Here is a 12,306-nt window from a genome sequence, read left to right as displayed (position 1 = left end):
GTCATTGCAAATGGTAAGATTTCATTCCTTTTGATGGCTGCATAATATTCTATTGTGTGTGTGTGTGTGTGTGTGTGTGTGTGTGTGTGTGTGTGTGTGTGTATACATAACACTTCTTCTTTATCCATTCATCGGTTGATGGACATCTTGGCTTTTTCCACAGTTTGGCTATTGTGCACATTGCTACTATAAACATTGGGGTGCACATACCCCTTAGGATCACTACATTTGTATCTTTGGGGTAAATTACCCATTAGTGCAATTGCTGGAAGTATGTTAACTTGTTTTTCAACATTTTGAGGAACCTCCATACTGTTTTCCAGAGTGGCTGCACCAGCTTGCATTCCCACCAACAGTGTAGGAGGGTTCCCCTTTCTCCTCATCCTTGCCAACATCTGTCATTTCCTGACTTGTTAATTTTAGCCATTCTGATTGGTTTGTGGTGCTACCTCACTGAGGTTTTGATTTGGATTTCCCTGATGCCGAGCGATGTTGAGCACTTTTTCACGTGTCTTTTGGCCATTTGGATGTCTTCTTTGGAGAAATGTCTATTCATGTCTTCTGCTCATTTCTTGATTGGGTCATTTGTTCTTTGGGTGTTGAGTTTGATAAGTTCTTTATAGATTTTGGATATTAGCCCTTTATCTGATATGTCATTTGCACATATCTTCTCCCATTCTGTCGGTTATCTTTTGGTTTTGTTGACTGTTTCTTTTGGTGTGCAAAAGCTTTTTATCTTGATGAAGTCCCAATAGGTCATTTTTGCCCTGCTTTTTTTGCCATTAGTGATGTTTCTAGGAAGAAGTTGCTGCGGCTGAGGTCGAAGAGGTTGCTACCTGTGTTCTCCTATAGGATTTTGATGGACTCCTGTCTCACATTTAGGTCTTTCAACCATTTTGAATCTATTTGTGTGTATGGTGTAAAGAAATGGTCCAGTTTCATTCTTCTGCATGTGGCTGTCCAATTTTCCCAACACCATTTGTTGAAGAGACTGTCTTTTTTCCATTGGACATTCTTTCCTGCTTTGTCGAAGATTACTTGACCATAGAATTGAGGGTCCATTTCTGGGCTCTCTATTCTGTTTCAATGATCTATGTGTCTGTTTTTGTGCCAGAACCATATTGTCTTGATGATTTCAGCTTTGTAATAGAGGTTTGTAATAGATGATTATGGCTTTGTAATAAAATTGTGATGCCACCAGCTTTGCTTTCCTTTTTCAAAATTCCTCTAGCTATCCGGGGTCTTTTCTGGTTCCATAAAAATTTTAGGATTATTTGTTCCATTTCTTTGAAAAAAGTTGATGGTATTTTGATAGGGATTGCATTAAATGTGTAGCTTGCTCTAGGTAGCATTGACATCTTCACAATATTTGTTCTTCCAATCCATGAGCATGGAACATTTTTCCATTTTTTTGTGTCTTCCTCAATTTCTTTCATGAATATTTTATAGTTTTCTCAGTACATGTTCTTTGCCTCTTTGGTTAGATTTATTCCTAGGTATCTTATAGTTTTGGATGCAATTGTAAATGGGATCGACTCCTTAATTTCTCTTTCTTCTGTCTTGTTGTTGGTGTATAGAAATGCAACTGATTTCTGTGCATTGATTTTATATCCTGCCATTTTACTGAATTCCTGTATGAGTTCTAGCAGTTTTGGGGTGGAGTCTTTTGGGTTTTCCACATAATACTTTATATATGTATGCATCATATACATATATATGTATGTATCATATACATATATATATATGTATCATCTGCAAAGAGTAAGAGTTTGACTTCTTGTGCCAACTCGGATGCCTTTTATTTTTTTGTAGTCTGATTGCTGTGGCTAAGACTTCTAGTATTATGCTGAATAGCAGTGGTGATAGTGGACATCCCTGCTGTGTTCCTGACCTTAGAGGGAAAGCTCTCAGTTTTTCCCCATTGAGAATGATATTCTCTGTGGGTTTTTCATAGATGGCTTTTATGATATTGAGGTATGGACCCTCTATCCCTATACTCTGAAGAGTTTTGATCAAGAAAGGATACTGTAATTTGTCAAATGCTTTTTCTGCATCTATTGATAGGCTCATATGGTTCTTGTTCTTTCATTAATATATTGTATCACATTGATTGATTTGTGGATATTGAACCAAACTTGCAGCCCAGAGATAAATCCCACTTGGTCATGGTGAATAATCTTTTTAATGTACTGTTCGATCCTATTGACTAATATTTTGGTGAGAATTTTTGCATCCACGTTCATCAGGGATACTGGTCTATAATTCTCCTTTTTGATGGAGTCTTTGGTTTTGGGATAAGGAAATGGTTACATCATAAAACGAGTTTGGAAGTTTTCCTTCCATTTCTATTTTTTGGAACAGTTTCAGAAGAATAGGTATTAATTCTTCTTGAAATGTTTGGTAGAATTCCCCTGGGAAGCCATCTGGCCCTGAGCTCTTGTTTGTTGGGAAATTTTTGATGACTGCTTCAATTTCTATAGTGGTTATAGGTCTGTTCAGGTTTTCTATTTCTTCCTGGTTCAGTTTTGGTAATTTATACATCTCTAAGAATGCATCCATTTCTTCCAGATTATCTAATTTGCTGGCATATAGTTGCTTATAATATGTTCTTATAATTGTTTGTATTTCTTTGGTGTTGGTTGTGATCTCTCCTCTTTCATTCGTGATTTTGTCGATTTGGGTCATTTTTTCTTTTCTTTTTGATAAGTCTGGCCAGGGGTTTATCAATCTTTTTTATTCTTTCAAAGAACCTGCTCCTAGTTTCGTTGATCTGTTCTGTTCTTTTGGTTTCTATTTCATTTTTTTCTGCTCTGATCTTTATTATTTCTCTTCTCCTGCTGGGTTTAGGCTTTATTTGCTGTTCTTTCCCCAGCTCCTTTAGGTGTAGGGTTAGGTTGTGTATTTGAGACCTTTCTTTTTCTTGAGACAGGCTTGTATTGTTATATACTTTCCTCTTAGGACTGCCTTTGCTGCATCCCAAAGATTTTGAACCACTGTGTTTTCATTTTCATTGGTTTCCATGAATTTTTTTAATTCCTCTTTTTGTCCTGGTTGACCCATTCATTCTTTAGTAGGATGCTCTTTAGCCTCCATGTATTTGAGTTCTTTCTGACTTTCCTCTTGTGATTGAGTTCTAGTTTCAAAGCATTGTGGTCTGAAAATATGCAGGGAATGTTCCCAATCATTTGGTACCAGATGAGACCTGATCTGTGACCTAGGATGTGATCTATTCTGGAGAATGTTCCATGGGCACTAGAGGAGAATGTGTATTCTGTTGCTTTGGGTTGGAATGTTCTGAATATATCTGTGAAGTCCATTTGGTCCCGTGTGTCATTTAAAGTCTTTGTTTCCTTGTTGATCTTTTGCTTAGATGATCTGTCCATTTCAGTGAGGGGGTGTTAAAGTCCCCTACTATTATTGCATTATTGTCAATGTGTTTCTTTGCTTTTGTTATTAATTGGCTTATATAATTGGTTGTTCCCATGTTAGGGGCATAGATATTTACAACTGTTAGATCTTCTTGTTGGATAGACCCTTCAAGTAGGATATAGTGTCCTTCCTCATCTCTTATTACAGTCTTTGGTTTAAAATCTAATTTGTTTGATATAAGGATTGCCACCCCAGCTTTCTTTTGGTGTCCATTAACATGGTAAATGGTTTTCCACACCCTCACTTTCAATCTGCAGGTGTCTTTGGGTCTAAAATGAGTCTCTTGCAGACAGCCTATTGATGGGTCTTGTTTTTTTATCCAATCAGATACCCTGTGTCTTTTGATTGGGGCATTTAGCCCATTTACATTCCGGGTAACTATTGAAAGATATGAGTTTAATGCCATTGTATTGCCTGTAAGGTGACTGTTACTGTATATTGTCTGTGTTCCTTTCTGGTCTATGTTACTTTTAGGCTCTCTCTTTGCTTAGAGCACCCCTTTCAATATTTCTTGTAGGGCTGGTTTCGTGTTTGCAAATTCCTTTAGTTTTTGTTTGTCCCGGAAGCATTTTATCTCTCCTTCTCTTTTCAATGACAGCCTGGCTGGATATAGTATTCTTGGCTGCATATTTTTCTTGTTTAGTGCTCTGAATATATCATGCCAGTCCTTTATGGCCTGCCAGGTCTCTGTGGATAGGTCTGTTGCCAATCTAATATTTCTACCATTGTAGGTTACAGATCTCTTGTCCTAAGTTTCTTTCAGGATTTTCTCTTTGTCTTTGAGATTCGTAAGTTTTACTATTAGATGTCAGGGTGTTGACCTATTTTTATTGGTTTTGAGGGGGATTCTCTGTGCCTCCTGGATTTTGATGCTTGTTTCCTTCCCCAAATTAGGGAAGTTCTCTGCTATAATTTGCTCCAATATACCTTCTGCCCCTCTCTCTCTTTCTTCTTCTTCTGGGATCCCAATTATTCTAATATTGTTTTGTCTTATGGTATCACTTATCTCTCAAATTCTGCCCTCGTGATCCAGTAGTTGTTTATCTCTCTTTTTCTGAGCTTCTTTATTTTCCATCATTTGGTCTAGCAGTTAGAGCCTCCTTTTTTTTTTTTTTTTTTGCACTTCATTAATACCCTTTTTGATTTCGACCTGGTTAGATTTTTGTTCTTTTATTTCTCCAGAAAGGTTTTTTCTAGTATCTTCCATGCTTTTTTCAAGCCCAGCTAGTATCTTTATAATCGTCAGTCTGAACTCTAGTTCCAACATCTTACTAATGTCCATATTGATCAGGTCCCTGGCAGTCGGTACTGCCTCTTGTTCTTTTTTATGAGGTGATTTTTTTCTGTCTTGTCATTTTCTCCAGAGGAAAATAGATGAATGAGAGAACAAAATGCTAACAGGGTAACAACCACCCCAGAAAAATATACACCAAATAAATCAGAAGAGACCTGAAACCAGGGGAAAAGAAAGGGAAAGAAAGAAAAAAGAAAAAAAAAGATAAAAAAAAGAATATGATCAAATATGATCAGGCTGCTGCATAGATCCATGCCACACACTAGATTTTGGGTGCATTTTGGTCTGTTAGAATAAAGTGCCTCCCAAAATTTTAAAGAAAGAAAAACTTATATATGTGCAAAAATAAGGGTAAATATGATGAAGGGATGCAATATGACTATACAGATGAAAATTATAAAAGATTTTATAAAAGGAATTGATAAGAAGTTGGTTGAAAAAAGAAAGAGGAATTTAAAAACAAAAAAAGGGAGAGAATGTGATCAGGCAGGAGACTAGAACAAAGATATACAATAGAGATTTAGTGTATATTTTGGTCTGTTAGAAGAAACTCTATCCCAAAATTTTGAAGAGAGAACAACTTATATATATACCAAAAATAAGGCTGACTACTATGAAGGGATAGAATATGACTCTAAAAATGAAAAATAAAAAAGATTTTTTTAAAAAGGGATTGATAAGATGTTGGTTGAAAAAGGGAAAAAGAAAAATTAAAAAAAAATAAAAGAAAGAAAAATAAAATTAAAAAAATTAATTTTGAAAGACTAAAGAATCAGGGGGGAAATAGCCATGAATTCTATGTGCTGTTCCCCTAGTGCTGGCATTCTGCCATTCCCATTGATTGGTAAACTTGGTCTTGGCTGACTGTTCTTGCTGATCTTCTCTGGGAAGGTCCTGTTGCAGTGGTTCTCAAATGTCTTTGCCGGAGGCTGAATTGCCCCACCCTTGCCCGGGGCCGGGCTAAGTAATCTGCTTGGGTTTGTTCTCAGCAGCTTTTGTTCTTGCAAGCTTTCCCTACAGCTTTGGAGAATGAGGGTGAAAATGGTGGCCTCCCAATCTCCACCCTGGAGGAGCCGAGGACTCGGGGCCCCACTCCTCAGTGAGCCCCCAGGGAAAAGCAGTTAATCACTCCTGTCTCCCCAGTCTCCAGCCACACTCCGTGCTCACCCGGCCTGTGACCAAGCTTTTCTATCTCTGGCACACAACCCCATGTGGAGTCTCCAAACCCAGCAGCTCCCTGTGGTGGACTCCCATGTCACTCCTCCCAGGGGAAGAAGGGGAGTCTCCCCAGATCTGCTGCTTGTTGGGTCGCTGCTGGACGAGCAGTGGCCGTGGATTATGGTTTATGGCAACCCCAAGCTGAGAGCCCACTCCTTGGCTCCATCTTTGCAGCCAGCTTCCCTGCTCTGATACCTGGGAGTTCTGCCACACTCAGGCACCCCAGGTCTTTCTGTGACCCCAAGGGTCCTGAGGCCACACTGTCCAAGAGAGGGTTCCACCTCCCCACCCCCCCACCCCACCCCCGCTTAGCCACTGGAGCGACGTCCCTCAGCAGAGCAGACTTCTAAATGTTCTGATTTTGTGCTCCACTGCTCTATCACTTGCTGGTAGCAGTTGACGGAGGCTCCCTAACCCCCGCCATCTGTCTTTCTGAATATCGCCTCAGATTTACTTCTCTACACATCCTACCTTCCAGAAAGTGGTCGCTTTTTTGTTCAGAGAGTTGCTGCTATTCTTTTCTTCGATCTCCTGTTGAGTTTGTAGGTGTTCAGAATGGTTTGATCCCTATTCAGCTGAATTCCTGAGACCAGACAAAATTTAATTCTACTACTCCTCTGTCATCTTGCTCCTCCTCCTATTTTTATATTTTTAATGACTAATAACTGTGACAAAGTACTTTGAAGGAGGAGACAAAATGGAGGTAGAAAAATGATGAATAATTTATGAATAAAGAATAAATGTTATGTTCAATAATTAATTATAGATAAATAGTAAGGAAATAAAGACAGGAATGGAAATTAGGGGACCAGATTCTGATCACTGCTAACCGTTGAAAACTACCATACAAGCATATTTTCCACTTCTTACTTGAATTCTCTATCTATAAATTCACCAAAAGGTAACTGTGTAAGAAGCATCAGAACACAAATCAGGGCACTAGGTCTTGGCTCTTCCACCAACCAGCCCTGGGAGCCTGGTCAAGCTCCTAAGCCTCTCTAAGCTTCCCTTCCTTCATTCCATTTAATTCAACAACTATTTCTTGAGAGTGTATAGACAAGAATCTCAAATAACAGAACACTTGCCATCAAATTTTCTAGTCTATTTAAGGGGCAGATGAGGCAGTTATACGCTTACCTATAATGAGACTTTGATCAAACTGCACATCAGCTGCTTCTGTCAGTAAAAGTCTTCCTCATTGTAATAATTCATGATCTGGACATTCACATAGTACCAAAGCAAGCACTCAGCTGGCAAACAGAATTGCTTAGCATTACTGCCATTGTCTCAGGAAAAAATACATCACCTCTCCAATTTTCAATGACCTGATCTATAAAAATAGGCATGAAGGTAACTATCTTACCTTCTTGTAAGAACTAAAGCAAGCAAGAATCTGTAAAGTACACAGAACATTGGCACAAGATATAGCAACTTTTATTAGTAGTATTTTTATCATCATTGTCATTATCATTCTTTCCTCTTTGAACCAGATTTGGTTGATGAAACTTATTAATCCGAAATAATTAGTGAATCCTCTAATAAAATCTTGGTTCTGCTTATGACCAGTCATGTGACCTGATGCACATGATTTTCCTACCCATAACTTCACTGTGTCTAAGTTAGCTTGTTTTCACAATAAGAATGTTAATATTATTTACCTCACAGGATTGATAGAAGGGTTAAATGAGATAACACTTATTACTAACCATAATATCTAACACATGGTAACTGCTCAGGAAATATATTTTATTATTACAAATATTAACATTAATTTTGTTCCCTTTTCCTTTAATTCTTTTTTGAAAAACTAGAAAACAATAAATGGTAGTTATTGTTATTAATAATAATAGTATATCAACAGCATGAATTGTTGAAACTTCTTAAGGAAGGGACATGGAATTAATAGTAGTCATTATTAAGTGAGGTCATGAAAACGGTTATTGTAACCTACTGTAATCTAAAGATGAGAGATGTTTGATCAGAGTGAGTTTTCCTTTTATTGCTGATATACAGTTTCTCACACAACTGATGAGGATATTCAACCAGGAAAAGTATCCCTTTCTTTGGAAAATGACCCCCTAAGATGGACAAACCATAGGTAACTAAATGAGAGACCTAGAAATGTCAGTGGAGGTGGGAGAGAGTCTGAAGATTTTGAAAAGCAATAAGTAAAAAAAAAAAAAAGTGACAGTTTGTGCTAGATGGAGGCAAAGTAATACTGTCATACAGTGAGGAAATAGAAAGTATTTCTGGGAAGTAAAGATCCACTGATGATATTAGGCAGCTGTGTGGAGCCTCAGAGACTATGAAGAGTGTCAAGACCATCAACAGAATAAATTGGAGGTCAGGGGATCATGCTGCTCATCAGTCAGTGTCACTGGTGATGAATGTTTCCAGGGGAAAGGTCAGTGGATGAGAGGTGACTGGAGTATTCCAAGGAACAGGGCTCCTCTGTTAAATAGGAGACTCTTCGAATACTGACATGTGATCATTAAACCTGTCATGCCAGTAAGCAAGGGCCAAAATCAAATCAGAGAGAAGACTGCAAGAGTTTTAATAGACTGAAAAAAAAAAGATCAAAATTATTAAATGTATTTCTTTTGAACTGCTACCTTAATTTTGAACTATTACTTTTAGATAATTCATGAGGCAATGCCAATTGCTGTTTTAGAACCTACTCCTTTCTTAAAAAACAAACACTTGATATCTAAACAATTGCAAAATAAGCCAACTTTTTGTTGTCCTTTTGCAATTTGTCTATGTATCTCTGATGAAAGTAAGCTTTTAGAGCCGTAACCAGTCAATGCAGTCTCAGGTCAAAAGCCCTGGTGACAAAACACAATGCCAGAATTAAGCAAGGCTCATTTTTAAGTGGGTACATATTATGTGTTTAAATTGGAATGACCTAATTTATAGAGTCATAGTGGATTTATTAACTCATCTTTAGACCAAGTGCAAATACATGTATCTGGCAAGGCATGAGGATAAGCAAAATGGACTGGACTCACCCGGACAAGTTCTAAGAATTGTTATCCCTGTGACTCAGTCCATATTATTTAATTTTTCTGAGACATAGTTTCTAACCCTGAAAAATGGGGATGGTAAACCCTACCTCAGATTAGCTGTTATCATTAAATAAAGTAATGTGTAACAACTATGTAGTAAATTGAGAGGTATATGTTAGGTTATCAATAAATGACTGTGTTTGTGTGTGTGTGTATGTATAGGTCACAAAATTTGGCCTCATCTCATTTTAAATCTGTATACTGACCTTGTGCATAAAATTATTTCAACAAATATTTATTGAGTCTCAGGGACTATTTAGGTGGCAAAGATATAGCAGTGACCCAAACAGCCAAAGTCCCAACCTCATAAAACTTATATTCTAGTGGGAGGGAAGCAGAAGATAAAGAAGTAGAAACTCACTGTGTATGACTATGCTAATATATCAAGGTACACGAGATGCACAGTGCTGTTGGGACAAAGATGGAAAGGACTATACATTTAGAAATGTATGGTCAATAGTGATTTTAGAGGGAGTGGCCGTTACTGAAAAGCTAAGGTCTGTGTAAAGACATGAAGATGAGCGAGGAAGCCATGTGGATAACAAACACATTTTAGGCAGAGGGAAGAAACTGTGTCAGGTGCCTTGAGTCAGAATATGCAAGGAGAGCAGCGTGGCTGAAGCAGAAAGAGCAAGAGTGTCTATAGTGGGGGAAGTCCAGAGGTTTAGCAGTGACTGGATCACAGAAGGCTTTGGCAGCCATTTGTGGGGATTTGCTCTGAACTCTGAGGGAGATGAGAACCACTGAAAGTTACAAACAAAGAAATGACAGGAATTGATTGAATATCCCAGCTGCTCTTTTAAATATGTCTCTGGGAATCTCTATTTGAAATTCCTACAAAACCCAATTAAGAAGTTGCTATTTTTGTTGTCATTATTCAGGTAAGGAAAAGGGAGACACAGAGACTGGGTGATGGACCAGGACCACATGGCAAGTTAAGGTGGAGCTGGGTTTCCAATCCAGGCAGCTTCAGTACACTGCCCATGCTGTTTTTTCATTTTCAGTTGTGTCCGTTCTACCCCTTGCCATGTCTAATCTACACCTTTGTTGGGTAACATTACTTTTATGTTCATTTCTTCTGTTTTGCAGTCTCTATTTTCAACTCATTTTCTCATTTTAACATATCACTGTGAAGTATGTATGTATGTATGTATTTGAGATTAAAATCTTAACAAGTTCTAATCTTTAATATGAAACTCTTTAAGAAAAAGCACAATTTTTATGTCATTTCCCTTTACTTTCCTTTTCTCTTTCCTTCCCTCCCTCTATTCCTCTTTTCTTTTCATCCTCCTAACTTCCTTCTTTCCTTCCTTCCTTTCTAATTTTCTAACTTGCTAACTTTTAACTTCCTATCTCTTTTTTTTTCTGAAATAAGCGAGGTGTTTCTTATATGTTGTATAATTCATCCTACAATATTTTTGGTTATATCTGCCTCTCCCCCTGTTTTCCTGTTTATTCATCTTAAAACAGAGTCCTTCTAATCTGGTGTGGCTCACCAGCCCCAAAGCATAGCCTCCAGCAACAAGTTCTTGGAAGCTTATTAGAAATGCACTACCTCAGGCTCTGCCCCAAGATCTGTACTTTTGCTGGATCCATAGGTGATCTGGAGACACATTAACATCTTAGAACACTTTCCCTGCATAATGGGACACATGGTATAGGACTTATCAGCTTTAGTCACTGTCCACTGGCCTTTTAGGTAGAATCTGCTTTTCAGATTTACACCTCCAGGAAAGTTTAATTGTAAACATAATCCTATAGCCATCATCAAGAAGAAATTCATCTGATGTCACAAAAATAGCAGAGTAGAAGGCCTCAGCTTCAGACCCTACAGAGATCAACAATTACACAGCTACCTATAAATAAAAATAGTTCTGGGAGAGCTTAAGAATCAGCAACACAGTGGAACAAAACACTAACAAATTACCACACGAAAGGGGAAGGAAGAATGACATGATCTCACACATAGAAAATGCTAACGACTCCACCACATAATGTTTAGAACAAATAGCTAAATGCAGTAAAGTTGCAGTGTACAAAATCAAGAAAAAAAATCAGATGCATTTTTATTTTTATTATTATTTTTTGAAGATTTTATTTATTCATTTGAGACACAGAGATACAGAGAGAGAGAGCTTGAGCAGGGGGGAGGCAGAGGGAGAGAGAGAAGCAAGCTCCCTGCTGAGCCAAGAGCCCGATGTGGGGCTCCATCCCAGGACCCTGGGATCATTACCTGAGCCAAAGGCAGACGCTTAACCATCCGAGCCACCCAGGTACTCCTGGATGCATTTTTATACACTAATAATGAACTATCTGAAAAAGAAATAAAAAAAACAATTACATCTACAATAGCATCAAAAACAATAAAATAGGGTGCCTGGGTGGCTCAGTTGGTTAAGCGACTGCCTTCGGCTCAGGTCATGATCCTGGAGTCCCGGAATCGAGTCCCGCGTCGGGCTCCCTGCTCGGCAGGGAGTCTGCTTCTCCCTCTGACCCTGTTCCCTCTCGTGCTATCTCTCATTCTCTCTCTCTCAAATAAATAAATAAAATCTTTAAAAAAAACAATAAAATACTTCAGAATATGTTTTACTAAAGAAGTAAAAGATTTATATACTGGAAGTATAAGATATTGATGAAAGACATTGAAGAAGACACAAGTAAATGAAAAAAAAGATATAGAAAGTTAAAAACTTAGGAAGTTAGGAAAGATATTCCATGTACATGGGTCAGAAGAATTAATAAGGTTAAAATGTTTATCATAGCCAAAGCCATCTATAGATTCCATGTAATTCCTATCAAAATTCCAATGGCATTTTCAAGAAATAGGAAATACTAGTCTAAATTTTGTATGGAATTTCAAAAGACCCTGGATAACCAAAACAAAACTGAGAAAGAAGTACAAAGCTGAAGGCATCACACATCCTGATTTTAAATTATATTACAAGTTACATTAATCAGAACAGTGCATACTGGCATAAAAGCAGACACACTGACCAAGGAACAGAATTGAGAAACTAGTAATAAACCCATGCATATATTGTCAACTAATATTTGACAAGGGAGGCTTGAATACTCGATGGGGAAATGATAGTCTCTTTAATAAATGGTATTGAGAAAACTGGCTATTCACATGGAAAAGAATGAAATTGGACCCCTATCTTATACCACTCAGAAAAGTTAACTCGAAATGGACTGAGGACTTAAACGTAAGACCTGAAACCATAAAACTCATATAAGAAAACATAGGGGTAAAATTCCTTGATATCAGTCTTGGTAATAATTTTTGTATATGACACCAAA

The sequence above is a fragment of the Zalophus californianus genome, chromosome 2 (assembly GCF_009762305.2).
Source record: "Zalophus californianus isolate mZalCal1 chromosome 2, mZalCal1.pri.v2, whole genome shotgun sequence".
Classification (NCBI taxonomy): domain Eukaryota; kingdom Metazoa; phylum Chordata; class Mammalia; order Carnivora; family Otariidae; genus Zalophus; species Zalophus californianus.
Note: the sequence above shows the minus strand (reverse complement) of the source record.